We start from the raw sequence: 13825 nt of genomic DNA, 5'->3' as shown, positions 1-13825 counted from the left end.
TTAGATGAAACAGTATTTTACTTTGTAGTAATCACAGGAATATTTGTTACAGTTATATTCAAATTTAAAACTTTAAATTTATTTTTAAGTTATTTATTGTTATGGAAATAATATAGCATATATGAGGTTACATACTCAAATGTGGATACATTTGGAACTACCATATTTGCTGAATGCCCATGTACCTTCTCAATCACAATTGTTTTGTTGGTTACAGTAATTTTATTTTACATTTCTAGTAGTTAGCCCTGGTTTGTGCAAAGACTTGATCATGTGTGAATCAAAAAAAGTTAGTCACTTAAATTAGTGGCCTAAACAATGAAAAAATTTTCATCTTTTCCAAGGAAGTGACAGATTTCACCCAGGAGTGAACTGCTGGAGATGTTCTTAAGTCTCTTAAGTTCAGGTGGATGGTTTGTAAACTAGGAAGTGTATGAGTAGCCTGAAGTACTTAAAGAGTTAAATATTCCATTATTTCTCAAGCAAATTCACATTACGGGATGTTTAGTTCTAAGTATTTCTATAACGTTAGAAGTAAGAGAAAATTAATTAGTTTTTCTGAAAATATTTTGGAATCAAGTTTTCTGGTAAAAGGTGTTGGACACAGCGTTCCATTATTAAAATGTCTGTATGTAGATGTGTTTCAGTGTTTAAGCCTTACAGATATTGGTGTCAAAAGGAAAAAAAGCCAATTTGATTCAATGTGATCAGTACAGAAATAAGAATGTGCTGGCTCACAAAGTTCTATCTCACATAATCTAAATTCAAAATGTGACTAAATGATGCCATTTTTGGCATAAATCAAGGCCAGAGTTTTTGAGGTATGTCGAAAATTTGCCCGGAAAGGCAAGTTGGGAAGGTCGTCAGAAGGAACTGTTAAAAACTAGAGCCAAGAGTTGGGTTGTTGATTCTACATAACAGTACTATACTGCAGGGAAAAGTGAAACGAGCTTTCAGCCTGATTCAAATTGGGCTTGATCAGAATCTGCCTGATTTACCGATTGGCGTCAGCACGGAGGCACAGCATGCGCTGCTCACTCACTCAGCCAACGCGTGTGCTTTACCTGAATGATTACCTGTGGCAGAAGCGCGCAGCCTGCTGCTGGTGGCTGGGCAGTGATGGATGCGCTACCTGATCAAATAATACATTTTACACTCATGAGGACTCTGCAGTATTACAGTTAGTGTCACTGGTTGCCAGACAAAACGAGCATCAATGTACAACACTCCAGCCATCACTGCTGTGCGGTGGGCTTGGTCGCTATTAATTGTGTCTAATGTAAGGTGCTGTCTCAGTCAACCTAACTCGAAAACATCTTTTAGTTTATGGTATTCAGTAGCAGCTGTTACCTCTACAATTTACTAGTCTTGGGTTAGGTTGAAAAGGCTGATTTTTAGGATATGTGCATTTGATTTTAATGATATTTTATAGTTCCAAGTGCTGTGGAATTCATGATAGCCTGTCTGAAGCCTAAATTTTGCCATTCAGTTTCATGCCAACTATATACTAGCTTCTATTCATTAGAAGATTTGGTTGTGCCATTAATAGCAAGAAGCTCACTTTCAAAGTAACAAAATGAGGGTATGATAAGTTGAATCTGAGAGATTAGTTCAAATGTTTTCACCACGTAAGTTAATAAGTCATTAGAGGGTGTTTGAGAAGAAAACAAATGTGGAAGGTAGAATCAGACAAATTGTCTAAATTTCTGAAACAGTAACTCCTGAGAACCTCTTTTGATCATACCTGCCTGAAGCAGTTTGGTAAGATATGACATGACTGCTCATTACATAAAGACTATACCTTACGTTCATAAATAAAAACTGCAGCTCAAAAGAAACAGCAGTGAAGGAGTGCCTTTACTGAAAAGGAGAAAGAATACTTTGCAAATAATGCTTTTAAACTTTTTTTTTTTTTTTCCCAAGATAAAGGACACGCACGATTCACCAAGTTCAAGATTGTATTATGTAACATGCATGGCAGAATACATGTTTCTGAAATTAAACATGCATGCCTAATATTCTGCGATTATGCTTTTGCAGTTTAGCAGCAAGCTGAGTTACAACAAATCTCTCTGGTGACCAGAAAAAAAAAAAAAAAGAAAAAAAAAAGAATTGATTAATCGAGATTCTAGCTGAATAGAATGATGTTCTGCTTGACAAAATATTGCACAGTAGGATAATTAAATGTAGTCAGTGAAGAAGTTATTCTGCAGTGGAGATGCTGTAAAGATCTTTGACCTCATGCTGACCACAACTGTTAGCACAAAGCACTACTGATCACCTTGGACCTGAAGGGCTGCATTTGTGTGGCACTGAACCTGTTCTAATAAGTCCTGGCTTTCCATGAGCTAGCTTGCAGTTACTGTGCTTCCCGCTGCTTTCAATTTGCAACAGACATGCGTGTCACTGCTGTAGATATCTCTGCATGATGCTTTAGACATGGCCTTTATCTTTTTTTCCAGGCCTTCGGACTTAGTTTGGAAGGAGAAGGAAAAAGATCTATCTAGTGTATTTTAAGCATTAAATATTTAGCTTTAAGCACATTTAGGACTGTGAGGTTTGGTTTAAAAATTAAATGTAGTCCAAAAGGTATTGTTCCAAGTCCATGATATCTGCAGCTAGCTTTTATCATTTAATAAAGGTACTGTTGAGACATTACTGTAGAGAAGAATGTTAAAGACAGCTTTTGGTATGAACATATTTAAATAATGTTGAAGAAAGGTTTTATCTATTAAGCCATTGTTGTGCTTGATGATGAAAGTAATGAGTGTATTAATGGAATAAAAAAAAGCTAATATCATTCTTTGAAGATGATGCAACCCATAATTACAGCTAGGGAGTTAAAGGATGAAGAAAACTGGTGGTTCGGAAAATTAATTAATAAAGAACATTTTTTATATCTACAGATTTACACTAATACCTGTTGGGTTTGTCTTTTTTTTCTGGTGTTAAGAATAAATAAAAATAATTTCATTTATTGCACGTTCTAAAAATAAATCTTTGTAATTAATTTGTTCAGCAATATAGTATGGTTTCTTTTGGCATTCTACTTTTCTTTCTTTTTTTAAAGTCACAGTTATTGGGAAAGTTATAGAAATTCAGTGAACGTGAATTAAAAAACCACAACATTTTGCAGCAGAGGATGTTAATTTGGTATATTCCTTTTCTTCCACAAAAAGGTGTAGTTCATATTCTCCTTTTACAGAATTTTGTGGTTCAGAAGATTAACATTTCAGGCCACTTAAATCAGGCCAGCATGATTATAACTACTAATCAGCACTGTTTGTGGTGGCCATTCACTGATCGCTATTCAAATTTGTGATAATGAACATGGAAGAACTTATTTTGCACAGCTAGTGTTTACTCCTTTTCCCAAAGCTGTGGCTTCCTCCTGTTGTAGAAGATGCTTCTGTTGCTCCTAGGCATGAGAGGTGGTCAGTGCTATCTACTGCTTCTTCTCTACATGTTGGTTTGTTGGGTTTTTTTTATCTTATCATCTAATGAGTCATATACATAGTGAGAAATGGGACAAGGAATTCTTTTGGCTTATTTTACTTAAAAACAGCTGTTGAAAAGAGGAGATGCGCTTACTGTGCATCTATTTGGGGTAGAAAATCCATTTTAACCAAGATTCAGAGTATCTGCTTTGTTAAGCAACACTTGATTGATACTTCTTTAGCCACATTAGGCTGCTGTTGTCACTCCCTGGCTAAGGTTTTAGGATTTCTAAGGGTTTATTGTGTACTACTTGTCACTGTACTGAGCTGTGTGTTGTGCACTAATGTGTCCTGTGTCATTCTTTATTTTGGGACATGTTGAGCTTTGCAGAATGGGTATGAGGATGGAGAGGAAACTTTGTAATAGGACCCTATCAAAGGCAGCACTGGTTTATAAGACTGGCACAAGGAAAACAAAATTATACTTCTTAAGCTGTAACTTTAGTTTACCAGAGGGGGAAAAGAAAGTGGTCACATAATTAATTTGTAAGGGAAAATATGTATGGGACACAGGGAGGAATCACATGAATAGCCTCTGCTGCATGTATCTGCTTCTCTGTTGTTTTGAGATTTGATTAGAAGCTTTGATTTAAGCCTTCTGTCTTTCTGTTGGTTTTTAAGTGTGAAGACAGTGGTGTACTGTGTGACTGAATACTCCATTTAAAAAGAAGCACGGGTAGTTAACCTGCCATTACATCAAGGGTAGCAGGTGTTATGAAAAATGAATACCAATCCAAAGCTAAAGCCATCCGTACAGTGCCACTGGCAAAGAAACTTCATGTTGCTTACTCCTGTTCTGCAACTGCAAAGAGTCAGAGTCGATTACGCACGCTTACTCATCCTTACTCTCACTGCAGAGTGTTTACAATCTGGTAGGGTGACTTTGAGGATAGAAAGAAGAGTAGGAGGAAGCACTGAAAAATTTGATTATTTCGCTCAAAGCTAAGTTCAGTACCGAGAACGTGTGTTCAAAATGACAGCAGGGAAAAAATATATAATTGTAATTCCAGCTGTTAGATACCTGACTGGTACATTTCAGTGTTCAGGGCTGGTAGCTATCATTGACTTGAAGGATCTCATTTATTGTGGGAGTTGGTGTTAGGTAATTTGGATTTCAAATTTTGGCCTTAACTGATATTGATCTTATGTGCATTGTTTTTCTTCTGCATAACAGTGCTTAATAGATGCTTTTGGATTAATTCACTTTCTAAATAATAAATCTTGGTAGGTCTACTTCCTATTACATAGGGTGCCGTGTATTTTCTCTGCCTAATACTAGTTCACAGTCGTCTAGCTTTTTAAGTGAGGTACTGTCTACCTGTGCCTAAAACCTGATCCTTTGCTCAAAATCTGATTCTTTGCTCAGGTCTAGTCAGTTTTATTTACTAAAAGCATCACTGATATCCATAATTTTATATTTTTAAGCAGTTTTTCAGTATGGCAGCTTTTGGTTGTCTGTAATCTTCTGACACTTCCCATATCTATATTTTTAATATGTTGGTAATCACAGAACATCCTTACAATGCTGTTCGCTGGGCTGCAGCTTGGTGTTACGCTTTTCAGTGCTTTACTATGTGACCTTATGCAGACCCTTTAATCTCCCATACCTCTGATACCCACCTGTAAAAAAACCCCTAACTTATTATTTTCTTCAGCTTTTCCTTCTTTTTTTTTTTTTGAATATATAATACCTTGTACTTAGTGACCAGATCCATACAGCAGGCTTCAGTGAACCCAAATGAATGAGGCTGTCTACAGTGTTAGGCTTAGGTTTAAGATGGATGGCACTCCTTTTTTGTGTGCTTGGGACCTGTTTTGGCAAGCACTTTAGAGTCTGATCTGTGTCATATGAAAACATTTAATTTCTTTTCACTGTGTGTCTTCTTCATAGCTGGAAGTATTCTGGGTATTTAATTAGATAACTTTTAATATTTAGTCTGTGTTGCTTCAATCCAGCAGTTGCTCTCAGTTACAAAGTTTAATTTAATTTTTATCTGTTGTAAAAAGTTGTATTTTTGCACTAGAATTTATGCAGTGAAAATTTGACAGAAAACACAGAACCACCAGTGAATCACTTCTCTCAGTTCTGCATAAATGCATACTTCTCACCTGGGTGTTAATTAGCCATGTATTCCCTTCAGTTTTAGAAAGTGGTCTTATCTGGGGATGTGGGTTTGTTAACTTTTTTGCTCTCTCTCTCTTTCTATGGTTCCACACCTCCCCGTTTTGGGGTTTTATTTTGTTTTGTTTTGTTTTCATCCTGATTCAATTTACCTGTACCTGCTAGAAGAAAAGTACTGATCAAGAGCGAAAGTTTGGTTCGGTTTTAGTAGCACTGCTTTATGTCAAGAGGTTTTTAAAATGTGAATGATGGTCTTCTTTTTGAGACATGGGAAAGATCTGAGACATATTACAATACTGGTCAGATTCTCTCTCTCACTTTTAACTACTTAAGAGGTCAGGAAATGCATATGGTGCTAACACACATTACTGTTTCCAGGCAAATAATAGTTTTTTCCCAATATTTTCCTGTTCCATGTTAATGCTCCTGAACCCCAACCTTTATTGTAGAAAATGGGCAACTGTCTTTGGACGCACGTATAATATTTAAAACATTAGAGCTGTACTCAGTACTGATAAATTGTTGGCTAGATTGTTTTCTTCTCAAAATTAGAGAGGTGATAGTGGTTAATACTGACAGATGAGGTCAAGAACATGAGCAATATTGCATTGTATGAAGCCACTTGAGAACCTCCTGTATGGTGCTGAGCTCCCAGCTTTACTTGGAGACTCCACAGGCTCAGAATATTTCAGGACTCTGTAAGATTCCCTCATTTTATGAGGAAAAAGGATTTTAAGGAAGCTGGAAAATCTGTTTTCTTTGCCTTTGATAGCATTAGGCAGAGAGAAAAATATGCTTGCCATTACATTAGTTTATGTACTGTGGTCTAGTGCTTTTGCAGTGCTGCCTTTAAATATCACATGCCAACAAAGGCTGGATTATTTTCTTGTTACTTGTAGAAAGGTATCTTATCATTATTGTCCTGGATAATTTTTTTTTGCCAGTAGCAGTTCTTAAGAAATAATGTTTTAGAATACAGGTAGTTAAAGATAAATTATTTTAATTAATATTATAAACTATTTTGATGAGTATGGAATCTCATCTGGATTTTTGCTAAGCATCATACATAATGTTGCTCTATATTGTATGCTATATAACATAGATATACATGATACCAATTGATGGCAGTTTTGGTCAGATCTGGACAGCTGGAAAGCTGGAAAGCTAAGCTACCTATTTTAGTGTAAATTTCTTAAATCTTTTAATCTGCTGGTATAGTAAAAGCTTGCGACACTGGAGAAGGAAAAGTTTTCACCTATAATTTTTGTTTGCTGCTCTTGGCTGCATTAGTATTCAGACTCAACCATAAAGTATTTTAAGATATTTCAAACAATCAAACCCATTATTTTACTGAAAGAAGACACTGAAGTATAAAGCTAGCATTGTAAAATAAAATGTGTAATTGCTGTCATTGTTGCCCGCTTCAGAATTTCAAAAGAACACGTCTTTGGTAATGGAACAAAATTTCTCAGAATTCTTGAAAACTGAAAGGCTAAATTTTGTTTTTCCCAAAAGATTGTGAAGGACAAATGTGCAGTCCTTTGGGCTAGAAGAAATATGTAGTCAGTAACATGACCCAACAACTGTAGAAAAGTGATTTTTTTCATACTTCTATAAAGCTAGGTCGCTATCTGGGAGAACTTATGTGTTTCCAGTTGTAGGCTGTGCTTGGATCCTAGCTGCGGAGCACTCTTGTGAACCTACAGAAATCTGCTTTTTGGGTCAAGACTGAAGGTCTGTTGTCACAGGAGTCAGCTGAAGGATAAACATCTCTGCAGCATCTTCAGAGCATGACACTGTGCAGTGCAATGAATAAACATGATTGAAAGGGAAATGTAGATTCAAAAGATATGAAAGTATACAAAAAAATATGTAGTAGCTACCTTTAGTAGCTACTATGTAGTTGAGGCTGGCAATTGCAAAGGTATGTGTTTCCTAGCACAACTCTGTCCTGAAGGCAGACTATGATTCAGAAATAAGTTACCTAGAATCAATGAATTTATCCCTGAACAATTAATTGCTCTTTAAAACAGAGGAACAGAGGTCTTTGATAATGCCTTTAGAAGGATTAAATACTAATATGCACTGCAGAAACAAAATAAGCTGTCATTGTCAATAAATAATATTTTAGTCTATATTTCTTTGCGTTAATGGTGGTGATAAGCCACACTTTTAAGCTTTTTAAGAAAAACTAGATAAAAAGTATCTTCTTGTTTCTCTCCACTAGTATTCTTACTGTATTATTTCTGTGCACATTTTCTAGACCTTTTTGGGTGACTTCAGGTATTTTTGTACATCTGAAAATTAGAAGCAAATTATCTAGAGCAGCTCTACATGCAAAAGCATGTGATACTCCCTGACTATTACTTGTTATTCCCCAGGGGTTTGTTACGGGTCCAATTCTGTTTAACAGCTTCATTAATGACTTAGATGATGGGACAGAATGCATCCTCAGCAGTACAATCTGGGAGGCGTGGCTTATACACCACATGATTGTGTTTGACAGGCTGCAGAAATGGTCTGACAGGAACCTGATGATGTTCAGCAAAGGGAAATGCCAAGTCCTGCACCTGCAGAGGACTAACCCCATGCACCAGTAAATGCTGGGGGATCAACAGCTGGAAAACAGCTTTGCAGGAGACCCTAGTGGTCCTGGTGGACAAGAAGCTAAACAGCAGTGTGCCCTTGCAACAAAGGCAGCCAGTGGGCTGCAATAGATGCAGCAGAAAGAGCATTTCTAGCAGGTCAGAGCAGGAGATCTTTTCTCTCTACCCAGCGCTGTTGATACCACATCTGGAATGATGTATCCAGTGCTGGGCTCCCCAGTGCAAGAAAGTCATGGGTCTACTGGAACAAGTTCAGCAAAGGGTCATTAACGTGATAAAGAACTGAAGCATACTTCAGATGAGGAGAGTCTGAGAGAGCTGAGACCGTTCACCCTGAATCTCTGATGGGGATCTTATCAGCATGTATAAATACCTGATGGGAGGATGCAAAGAAGACAGAGACAGACTCTTCTCGGTGGTATCCAGTGAAAGGCCAAGAAAGCACAAAGCGAAATGCAGGAAATTCTGTTTAACCACAAGGAAAAACTGTTCTTACTGTCTGGGTGATCAAACACTGGCACAGGTTGCCCAGGGAAGTTTTGGAGTCTCCATCCTCGGAGATCTTCAAAACCTGGCTGGACAGGTTTTGGTAATGTGTTTCAGCTGATCCTGTTTTGAGCAAGGGCACTGGAGTAGAGCATCTCCAGAGGCGCCTTCTAGAGTCACATATTCTCTGGTTCTGTGATTCAATGAGTGTATGTGACCTGGCATCTAAGAGCGGGGTCCAGATAATGTCGGGTAAAAGCTGTTGGATGAGTCAGCAGATAGAGTACTTGCTCTTTCCTCTACTGAAGAGCAGACAAGGAACTGTATGAGGTTTTTGGAGTTATATCAGCACAATATTTGGGAGGAGAAACAAAAATGTGAACTCCATTCCTCTTGTTCCAGTGAGAGTGATGGCAGTGCAACCACAGGAGCATTCATTTTATGGATTAAACTAATCAATGTGTTGACTAACGCCTTCTAACTCAACTAACCAAAACAATACTCATGGGAATCTCCAATTTTTACATGATGGAAAGTTGCTCTTCTAAATGAGATCGATTTTTAATTAGAATTACTTTCATTTTTGAGTGGTATAATTTGTCACAATATGACCTCATATTTCATAACTTTGAAGGCTGCCTAATTCTAGTTTTTTCCACTTTAAAGGAAAAAAGCTGAAGGTCCAAGTAAAGTGTGCTAAGAAGTCACTGACATGACAGATTTCAATATCTCTAAGTAATTAGTTAAGTTATGCTTGTCTCTTTCATTAAAAGCACCATTAGACAGCTAGATGCAAAAGATGACTGTGGTAAATGGTTTTTCAGGTAATTCTTGATAATGTTAAATGTGGTTGTCATTTCAATTGATCACTATGCATCTTTTCTTAAATATCCATCCATCTACTTGAGATGCCTGCTCAATAAATTGTATGTGGAAATCATTAGGATAATTTAAAGAAAAGAATTCCCCTAGCTTAACTAGCTGCAGAATGTTTTCTTTGTTTCTGTGGGGGTTTTTTCACTCTCTCCTGAGACTGCTGAAAAAATCTATACTACAGACATTTCTCTCTCCATTGTTTCTTAGCCCATTTCTTCCTATTTCAGGTTTCTTTGGGAAGTAACATATACAATCAGTGTGCTGAATAGAAAATTGTAAATCTGTGCAAAGGGCCATACATTGCCTGCAGTCTGTGCTCATGCCTGCCTTTCGTTTTAGTGAGAGAAGTGCACTGGAAGGTTGATGGGGTCCCTGATACTGTCATAGCGGTAGGCTGAACTAAAGCACACCTTCCTTTCTGTAAATGTACACACTTTGCCAAGTGAAAGCCCATGGTATTTGGGTTATTGTTCCGATGCTGTTGTTATTAATTTTACCCTGTACAGAAACTAGAGCAGGAAATGGACTAAATTAAGGACTTTTCTCATTCTGACTTTCTAAAAAAAGGTTCGTCGTTGGTCACTTGCCTTTTTCAGTGTTGCTATTATATGAGAGGTGATGTGTTGATTATAGAATGCAATGTTATGGCTCTTACTGAGTGCTTCAGTAATACTGGCAGGGATGGAGTAAGTGGTGGGGTGAAGACAACATGGCACAGTGACACTCCCAGCCTGAGACTAAATTCATTGACAGGCACCCACTAAATTTAATGTGTACATTGTTTGTATAGGGATAATGGCATTCCCATAATCTCCCTAATATACCTTATAGCTTCTGGAAGTAAGATGCTTGTAAATAGTTATGAGTGAGTATCTCACAGTGCATCTTCCATGCAGTGTGTCTGCAGACTGTAGCATGATGTATCCTATTTATCTTGTCTGCGTGACAACCAATACATCACTCTCTCTTTAACCCCTCTGAATGAATCCCTTTATAATACTGGACTTTACTGCTTTTTCTTTTCAGTAACACTTACTTGTTAGCAGTCAGGGAATGCAGTCCTGTAATTTCTAGATGTGTTAAAGACTCTGGCTCAATGCTTTGTTGTTGCTTATGCTGGTTTGTTTGGACTCAGAAACTATAGACTGCTTTTGGTCCCATTCTTTGACATTTAAGGAAAGACAGTTCTGGATACAACCATAATCAGTGCTCAAAAATTTTACTTTTTTCTTTTTTTTTTTTTTCCAGAACATGCTCTTTCTCACTTTTTTCATTTATTGTTTGCTTTTCTTTTGACAGCTTTTTTTCTTTTATCTAATAGTGTTTAAGCAGGTGAATGCAAGATACCTTGAATACCATATTTATTAAAACAAAACCACCTAATTAACTCATCCTCCATATATGTGCTCCAATATTCCTTTAATGCAGACTCCTTACAAAGGGTGTTATTACAGACAGGAAGAATGAACATAAATCAGAAATGTCAAATGCTTTTTCAAAGAGATTTTTTTTTCCCCCAATTTTAAAGGAGACAGTATTCTAAAGGTCTATTGTACATCTTACTTATTTCTTTAACTTCTTTCTTTAGCTAGGAGCTGTTGTTCAAGAGGGCCTTTAAAATTTAGAGAAAGCAGAAGTAGTAACTTTGTGTAACTTGTTTGAGTAAACTAAGCACTAAAACATTTGTCACAAACATAAATTCATGATTATTTCATCCAAGTTCCTTTATGTGATCTTTTATAAAGCATTTTTTCTAAATGATTAGCATTAGTTCTGCCCGTATGCCTTTAAAGCACAGGAGTTATGAATTACATTCTTGGAGAATAGAAAGGTAAGTACAGTGGCCCACAGAGATAATCAAATGGGGAAGATATTTATTTTGGTCTAAAATACCCTAAAATAAGGTATGTTAAAAAGAAAGATAATAGATTAATAAAGACGAGTAATAGTAACTCTTTTTGTAAATATTTGATCCCCCTTGAGTGTACTAGAACTTTTCAGTGCTTTCAGTACTGCTCAGACACTGCATGAGTGTGTGCATAGCTCTGCAAACTAGTTCATTAAAACAAAAGGGATAGAAAGTGGAGTTCAGGGGGAAAAAAAAAAAGTTGTTTGGGACCCCAAGTCTGGAGCAGATACAGAAGGAAAACTGAGGCTGGCTAGAGAAGATGATTTAGAGAGTTAGACTATTTAAGTGAAGAAGAGTTGGTGAAGAGCAGGCAGTTTGGGACTAAAGCCTAGGGATAAGCTAGCTGGGACTAAAGTTAAAGATAAGGGGGAGCTGTTTGACATCTGGCTGGGAAAGCAGGTAGCTGAGGATGTACAGACTGCCTGCTGAGGGAGCCTGCATGGTGGATTCAGATAAAATAGGAGTAGGAAGGGGAAGGCAGAATTGTGGTGAATGCGCAGAAGAGTTGTATCCACTAACGTTCACTTTCTTTATGAGCTCTGAATGGATCACGAGACTTCAGAGACTTGCTGTTCTTCTGTTGTCAGGATACCTCTTTCTCAGGCAGTCTTTGATTTTGTGATCCCTCTGCTATATTTTGAGTAGATACACCTCCTTTGAGAATGGAAGATTGTATAGCAGAAACAACTGTATCTTTTTTGCCAGATTTTTATTTGTCAAGATTGAAACATTCCCTGCCACCATGTGTATTTCAGTGAAATTTTGGAAGCCTGGAAGGTCTTTAGGCTCATTGTACTTTCTTATTTCTGACTTCCCCAAACTTCTCTTTGGCAGGCCATCTATTCAATGAATATGCTGCATTCATCATGCGGATATTCCCACCTAGCCACTCTCTGGCAGCTTCCTGAACCACAAAGTCAGCCACCTGGATGGCTGCATCATAATAGCACCTCTGGTTTTTGATGGCTACTTGCAAAGCTGCTTTTGAGAAAAGGCTGTCATTTGGGCACAAATTCCTGTGAACTTAAATTGGATGGAAAATCCTACAAGCTTGAAATACGCGGTTCTTTTTGGTTTGGGTTGTTTTGGTTTTTGGTTTTGTTTTGTTTTGTTTTCTTTCCTTCTGTTGTTGTTCTGAACAATTCAAACAAACTCTTCCACAGAGTGGAGCTACTGTCATTCTATGATAGAGTAAGAGGGGGATGTTGTCATAGGACTTATGAAAGATAGAGTAAGAGGGGAATGTTGTCATAGGGCTTATGAAAGTCATTATGTAGTGGATAGGATGGTGGATTAGTGCGGGATCTAATTATTGCCCTAAGGATTTTCTTCTTGCCTTTATGCTCCTTTGTAACGCTAGGTAGTTTCTGAAGCCATACTTCTTACAAATGGTTAATAAATGCACTTCTCATTTTTCACAGTAACAGCTTGAAAATTCTGTAGAAATATCTTGCAGAAATGCTGAGCACTTATAGCTGAAGCCAATGGGAATGCTAGTTTGAATGGATGAAGTACCATCTAGCAATCACCTTCTGAAAAATCATTTGCTAAAGTTATCACGTTGGGTGTGAAAATTAATAGGATTTTTTTCCTTAGTCTGTCTATGCCTCAGTCAACTATCTGTAAAATGGAATGATATCATCTTTCATTTTTCTGGCCATTTTAAATATTGATTAAGTTCTCTGTTCTGAAATGTGCCATAGAAAGTTCAAGACAAATGAACAGATTTAACAGGTTCACCATAGGTTTTAACAGTTTGCAGCAAATACTGACCAGCTGATCATTACTAACATTTAATTTATCACATGTACTTAATGGCACAAGGTTTCTGGGAGGGAGGGGAAAGACAGTAATTTAGAAAATGCATAATGTATATACACAAGTGAGGTGAATTCACAGTTGAGTAAAGTACCCTAACAATGATGGGTTTTGTCTTCTTATGAGTTTGACCGTACAACTTTATAATCATATTCTTTTAACACTCTTTTGGCTTTGTAAATCAAAACCTGTATTCAAAATGCAGCTGTAAATGCAAGTGCTGTTTTAGATGGAGTAAATTGTGGCCTTGTTGAAGGTGGTGGAAGAATTTCCATCATCTGTGATCTTTTCGTCTAACTTTTCACTCATCTGTGATGAATTAAATAATATATGAATATGTGCATGACTAGCCTGAATGTCAGTTTAGAAATGGAAAAGCTTGTTGCTTTATTCCTCCACTGAAACGTCATGCTCTGGCTGTTCTCATGAGGCACTCACTTTGTGGTAGTTCTCTGAACATAATCTTTATGTGTGATCATGGTATCTTTTCAGAATTCCTAACTGTTACTCA

The 13825-nt window shown here is 37.1% G+C and overlaps 1 protein-coding gene across 1 annotated transcript in view; it reads left to right on the top strand.

Annotated features, from left to right (window-relative positions):
* Nucleotides 1-13825, top strand: part of CNTNAP2 (contactin associated protein 2) — a 1190827-nt gene that overhangs the window by 201708 nt on the left and 975294 nt on the right. The window lies entirely within an intron of this gene.

The sequence above is a fragment of the Athene noctua genome, chromosome 2 (genome assembly GCF_965140245.1).
Source record: "Athene noctua chromosome 2, bAthNoc1.hap1.1, whole genome shotgun sequence".
Lineage (NCBI taxonomy): Eukaryota > Metazoa > Chordata > Aves > Strigiformes > Strigidae > Athene > Athene noctua.
Note: the sequence above shows the minus strand (reverse complement) of the source record. Positions and strands in the feature narration are given on the sequence as shown.